Source organism: Halichoerus grypus, chromosome 2 (assembly GCF_964656455.1).
Source record: "Halichoerus grypus chromosome 2, mHalGry1.hap1.1, whole genome shotgun sequence".
Lineage (NCBI taxonomy): Eukaryota > Metazoa > Chordata > Mammalia > Carnivora > Phocidae > Halichoerus > Halichoerus grypus.
The window spans coordinates 167,519,115-167,525,885 of NC_135713.1; the positions used below are offsets into that span (position 1 = coordinate 167,519,115).

At 53.8% G+C, this 6,771-nt stretch overlaps 1 long non-coding RNA gene across 1 annotated transcript; it reads left to right on the plus strand.

Annotated features, from left to right (window-relative positions):
* Window positions 1-407: 407 nt before the first annotated feature.
* On the plus strand, window positions 408-5,029 carry LOC144381203 (uncharacterized). The gene is made up of 3 exons (XR_013446083.1): window positions 408-536; window positions 2,817-2,913; window positions 4,376-5,029. It is a non-coding gene; the product is annotated as an uncharacterized LOC144381203 (long non-coding RNA).
* Window positions 5,030-6,771: the final 1,742 nt, after the last annotated feature.

Here is a 6,771-nt window from a genome sequence, read left to right on the forward strand (position 1 = left end):
GGGTCCCTGCCTGTCCTTCCTCCTGCAGTGAACACACTTGGCCCAAGCTGTCTGAAAACCCATCAGATGGGTCCCCAGCACGGAGCTGTCCCTGGCTTTGGCCCGAGAGGAGGGTCTTAAAGGTCAGCCAGGCCTTGCACTTACCAAGTGTCAGGGTCTCAAGAGCTGGGCCACGGTATCCCCATTCTCTCACCCCTTTGGGATACCATGAACAAAAAGCTTGCCTCGATTTCCCTTTTTGTGATAAAAGGATGATAATGGGCAGGCCTGGGGTTGTGGGTGGGGCCAGGGCCAGGATCCTGTCTCGGCCTCGAGGAGGTGGCAGGGTGAAGAGAAGCTAGACCACACCCCCAGCTCTGCCACGGCCTGTGACCTACCGGGCGAAGCTTGAACTTCAAGACCCTCCTCCTGAACTGACCCTTCCCAAAAGCCCCATAATTTTAGATTCATAATTTTATGGTCTTTTACTTACAAGGGGGCCTCCAAAATGTATTATAGCCAAGCTCCATGAAACCAGGATCTGCCTTGGGATTTGGGTAAGTGACTTAACCTCACTTTTCCCATCTGTAAATTGGGATAGGCAGGCTTGCCTCTTAAGATGAGAGGGAGGGTCCATCAGGGGGAGGGGGAAGATGAGAGGAAGGGTTACTGGGTGCACAGTCCAGGGCATGTGGTGGGGGCTCCAGTAAATTGGAGCCGAAGTTATGGTACCTGCTGCTTGGTGGAGGGAAGTAGGCTGTAAGCGCCTCTCCCTCCATCCGGGGTACGCTGTCTATGGTGCCCACCGGCAGGGTCCCGTTGTCCAATTCCTACCCCTCTCCCTCAGCTGACTTAGCCCTTGGGATCAAGGGTGAGCTCTTTCTCTTTCTGCTTACACTCTTTTATTTATTTTTTTTTAAGATTTTATTTCTTTATTTGAGAGAGAGAGAGTGCGCAGCAGAGGGAGAAGCAGGCTCCCCGTGGAGCAGGGAGCCAGACGCGGGGCTCGATCCCAGGACCCTGGGATCATGACCTGAGCCGAAGGCAGAGCCTTAACCGGTTGAGCCGCCCAGGTGTCCCTCTGGTTGCACTCTTAAAGGCATAAACTGCCTGAAGCCAGCTTCCTCCTACTCCCTTTCACTGGTTTCCAGCAGCCAGCCCTGCTCACGTCCCACTGAGCCCAGCAAGGCTGGGCGAGCACACAGTAGGCAGAGAACCCCAGCTGCCTCCACCTGCACCCCTTTCCGGAACTGGCTTCCTATCTCCCAAGGCAGTAGATTTCGAGTGCACCTAAGCAATTCGCCTTGGGCTGCTAATCCTGGGTGCCAAGCAAAAGCCCCCTTTGACCTCTCAACCCTCAGTCTCGGGAGGACCAGGAGGTCATAGCCTCATTTCCGGGCCAGGGAAGGATGAGTAAACTATGCTGGTCCTAAGGATGCCCAGCCCTCGTCCAGACTGCCCTCCACCCCTTTGGAGCCAAACCCAGAGTCCTTACCGTTGTGGGGAGGAGGATGGGCAGGGGCAGCAGAAAAATGGGCAGGAAGAACACAAGCAGGTAGGAGCGATAGGCCCACAGGCCCTGCCAGCAGGTGGCCATGGTGTGGACCCGCAAGGGTTGCTGGAGCCGTGGCATCCGGGACCCACTGAGCTGAAGGAGCGATGCAGCAGTAGGCAGCCAGCCAGGGGCAAGCTTATATAAAGCTGGTTGAGTGTTAACCATTGACCCACCCTGGCAATCAGACTGTTTTGGAGTCCAGGAGGTGAGAGTAAGGAGGAGGGACCTGCCGGAGGTGTAAAGATCAGGAAGACTTTGCAAAGAAAGGAATAAAAACTTCAGGTTCTTCCAAGAAGTTAAGCCCAGTTAACTCCTTCTGTGCGGAGGCTGCTAAGGGCTGCGTCTGGAGAAGTTGGAGAGGGAAGGGTGTCCAGGAAGCCCCAGAGCCAGCCTCTGTGGGGCAAGACCCCTGCCCCCCCAGCTCAGCCTCCCCTCTCTCCTTTTATTCCCCCAACGCGGGTTATCCTCACAGCGGTTCCTACTGGGCCCAGCGAGGCAGCCCTGCCTCCAGACGCCCTGCCCTCCAGGAGTTTCCAGTCTAAGATTGAGTCCCGCCAGTCTGAAGTCAGCCCTCCTCCTCCTCCTTCCAGGTATCAAGGAAACTGTCAAAGTTACCTGTCCTGACTATCTCTTATTCACTGTGTGACGTTGAGCCACTGACTTAACCTCTCTGAATAACCACTTCCTTGCTCTGCTGGAACATCTTCCTATTTTGAGGCATAGATGAGACAAGCTATGGTATGTTGATCATAAAAGGTTAGCTTTTTAGCCTTTTTTTTTTAAAGATTTTATTTATTCATTTGAGACACAGAGATACAGAGAGAGAGCATGAGCAGGGAGAGAGGCAGAGGGAGAAGGAGAAGCAGGCTTCCCGCTGAGGCAGGAGCCCGATGTGGGGCTCGATCCCAGGACCCTGGGATCATGACCTGAGCCGAAGGCAGATGCTTAACGACTGAGCCACCCAGGTGCCCCAAAAGGTTAGCTTTTTAAAGTTCTTCCTGGTCCCCCACCCTTACCCCAAACTGCCATAGAAGACCAGAGAGATCTTGATCTCTCCATTTGTACATCGTCTATCCATCCATTCACCCATCCCATTCACCAGACAAGTATTTGGCACCAATTGTAAATTCAGCCCTGTGTTCAGTGCCAAGGATGCAGAAATTAAGATGATGCTGGTAATAGTGAACATTTGTTTAGCATTTAGTACAAGCTAGTTGGCGTACTATTTCATTTACTCTGTAGAAACACACTATGAATTAGGTGTAACTATTCTATTTTACAGGTGGGACAACTGAGGCCCCAGGACACAGAGCCAGCCAGAATTTGAACATGCTTTCTGAGTGCGCTGGGGAAGTCTAAACCCATCCAGGGGGCACCAGGTGAAAGGAGAGAATGAGGAGCGTGGGGCATGTGAGCTAAATCTTGGAAGCGGAGTCTGTGTAATTTGGTCGCCAGGTGCTGAAGGGAAGATAGCTGGCAGAGAGAAGAAGGAGCTAAGGCCTGGAGGGTGGTGTGTGCGTAGAGGTGTTTGTGTTGGAGGGGGCGGGTTGTGGGTTGCAAGGAATTGCTGGAGTCTGTCCACCCAGAGCCTCTGTCTCCTGGTGCCCTCACCCTTCCCCCACCCCATACTGCACACAGGAGAAATTCGATCCATATTTCCACGATTCTGTTAATGATCCGTGTGTGCCTGGATAAGAAGGCAGGGTGTCAGGGAGAATATTTCAGGATGTAAAGACAGCCTGGGCAAAGATGCGGAACCGTGGCGGAGTTTAGAGAACAGAAGGTTCTCTGTGGTTGGAGTATGGGTTTGTGGGGGGCAGGACTGAGAGCCAATAGCCACACTTCCAGGGGGTTCAACGGCCTGGCCTGGGCTGGTATGCCAATGAGATCCTCCTGGAGCCAGTGAGGTCTGCGGGAGAGAGACCCCTGGTGCCCTCTGCAAGGAGAGCAGAGAGCTATGGAGGCAATCAGGTCACAGGCTGTTGGGGCCAGGCTGGTGGGAAGCTACCGTAAGACAGGACAGACAGGCCGCCCTACACCCCTGTCCAGGGTATGGCTTCTCCCCTCCCACTCAGCCAGCCTGCCGCCTGCTTAGGGCAAGGTGAGGAGTAGTCAGGAAGCGCAGGACAAAGGGTTTCAGATACCCAAGACAATACCTGAATTCTGTCTCAACTCAGAGGTGGCTTCTTCTCTGAGTGAGCCCCTAGGTTTCTTCCTTAGAGGAGCCCCGAGGGGAGCAGGGCTGGGCCTCCTGCAGACAGGAGACGTCCAGTATGTGTGTCGTCTGCATCCCAGTTTACCCAGCTCTCCATACCAAGCTGATGTGGGCTCAGAGCAGGGAAGTCCCTCACCCAGGGTTACACAGCCCGCGAGAAACTGAGGAAGCTTCCAGATTCATATCCGAGACCGTGTGTGCGCTCTGCCCAGCCCTCCGTGTCCTGGGCCCCCATGATGACACTGGACAAAAGTTAGAGAGTCACTTTCACTGAGACCCCACCCCCCCACCCCGGGCTTCACATTTGCAACCGCCTTCAAAGTCATTTCCCCTTGGGACCCTTGCTGAGCCTCTTTTGAGGCCCCGTGGCAGCTTGCCGGGGCTGCAACGCCAGGAGCCAGGCCCCCTCAGTGATCAGTTCGTCTTCAAGGCAGAGTCCTGAGACCACTGGGGAGTCTCCGCTCAACACTTACATTAGGAGGACTTTCCCCCCACCTGGTGGTCACAGCCAGGGCCCCCCTCCCCCAAGCCTTGCTCATTTTACCCCCCTCCATTTCCTTTAATGATTGCTGCAAATAACTGGTGTTTTTTGTTTTGTTTTGTTTTGTTTTTTTTTTGGCTCCTAGTGCATGTAAACAACCCGTGGCAGGATGCTGTGACTGTCTTTCTTCAGTCTTTGTGGGGCCCTTCCTGTGACAGGCCTCTGCATGATCTCAGGGAGGAGTCCTGACCTTGCACTTGGACCATTGACCCTCCTGGAGAGGGCCGCCTGGGAACAGCTGAGAAGGTCCTAGCTGGACAGGAGGTGGTCCCTGACTTACAAGAACCAGCCTATCCTCAGAATCAAGAGGCAGATACGCTGGAGAGAGAGCCAAGGCTGGGGCTGGGGCCCAAAGGTAGCTTTTAGGAAGTTCGGACCAGGACGCAGGGGCGGGCATTCAGACAAAAGCAACTGGGGTTGAGCAGGTAGGGGTTGGAGCCCGCAGGGGCACGGTCCAAGTGGTCCCAGAAAGGTGGGAAAGGCTGGACGTGGTAGGAGACACCAGAGATGAGTTGTAAGAGCTGGAGCTGCCTGGCCTAAAGGGGAGAAGACAGGGTGTGGGGTGGCCTGCAGATCCTTGGCTGAAGCATAGGGCGTGAGTGTTCTCATGGACAGAGAGGACCGTGGGGAGCAAGGTAGGAAGGCACACTGCAGCTTTTTTGAGGGCCCCCTGGTGAAAGGTGATATGTGTCCCAGCCCTGGAAGGTCCCCTCCTGGGTGGCCAGCCTGTCCTGAGGCAGGAGGGAGAGATGGAGATCCTACGTTGCGTGGGGGGCCGGCACCTTGCTCAGAGCTCTGAGAATCCCAGACCCAGAATCTGACTCCAGAGGCCCTTGTCTTCCAGTGCCTTTCTGACGGGGCATGTTCATTTGATCTTTTCCCTGCTCCTATCCCCACCCCGCCCCCACAGCACCTTGCAGGCTGCTCCGAAGGTACTTACATGACCCTGTGAGATCCCATCCTTGTGATGCAGGCTGGCGGGGGCTGAGGACGCAGAGGGAGTCCTCGGAACCAGCCAAGAAGTTCCTTGGCTTTGCGCAGGATAGAAATCAAACGTGAGGGGCACCTGGGTGGCTCAGTCGTTAAGCGTCTGCCTTCGGCTCAGGTCATGATCCCAGGGTCCTGGGATCGAGTCCCACATCGGGCTCCCTGCTCCGTGGGAAGCCTGCTTCTCCCTCTCCCACTCCCCCTGCTTGTGTTCCTTCTCTCGCTGTGTCTCTCTCTGTCAAATAAATAAAATCTTAAAAAAAAAAAAAATCAAACGTGAGCCAAGAGGAAGCAAGACAGTTTATTAAAGATACAGAGAAAGCATAGATACAGACAGAGTGTCAGGGAGACCCTAGGAGGAAGGAGAGTGAGTCTTGTCTTTGCTTGGGGCCTGTGGTTTTTTTTTAAGGAACGTGGTCCAGCGCGGGTGTCTTCTCAGTAATCCAGGAACAAAGATGAGCCTTTAGGTGTCCTACAGAAGTCACCTATGCCCTGGGGCCAGGGGTCTTGATGAGTCAGTGGTCTTGGAAAATTGTCATGACCGACGACCCTGTCCGGTCATTCCTTAGATGTTACCCATTGTGCTGGAAGACTCCAAAGAAATCACTAACTCCTTGACATGCATTATCTGTGCTATAAGGCATGCGTAAGGTGGGGGGTGTAGGGCCTGGGAAGACTCAAAACAGGAAAAGGAGTCAAAAAAGCAGTTTCTCACGCAGTCCCTGTAGTTGCCCTGTCTCACTTGTTTTCCTCTTTGCCTCAGCTCTCACCACTCCTGCCATGACTCCACTCTTTCCAGAGTCTCACCTGGCCCTGCATTTACTAAGATCTCCAGGAGGGCCTACGCTCTTGCTTCTCTTAGGCGTACTCTCCCTGCCTCCCTCCCTCCTGCATTGCTGGTTAAATCTTGTTCACCCTTCAAGTCTCAGTCTAAGACTGAACTTCCTTTGCGAACGTTCATTACCAACTGGAACAGGTCCCCTATCACAGCACAAGCACATGGGACGCTGCATTTCATTCTCATCCACCAGACTCTAAGTTCCGGGAGGATAAGTCTGTCCTGTATGACTATCCCTATATCCCTCTTCAGCCTCTTTAGCGAATACCCAACAAATACATGTTGAAAGGATGGATGGGTGGGTGGGTGGGTGGATAGGGTGCCCATGTGATAATTTATAAGGTTCATGCCAGACAGTCAAGCCCTCTTTCCATCATGTTCTGGAGCTGGTCTCTGGATCTTTCAATAGCACGATGGGGGCCACTGGTCAGATAAGAAGGCAAAGAAGTCAATGGGTTTTTACCACCATCAAGATTGTGAAGAGGAAATAAGGAATAACACTTTCAGGTTGGCCCTGCCCACCTACTCTGGAAGCTGAGCCTAGGCAAGAATCTACAGAATGTTCTGATGCTAATAGGGACCTGAGGCTCATTTAGATACACTCAGCCCAAGAACCACCTCCCTGCATTACTGAGCAACAAGCCTGTCCCCCTGTC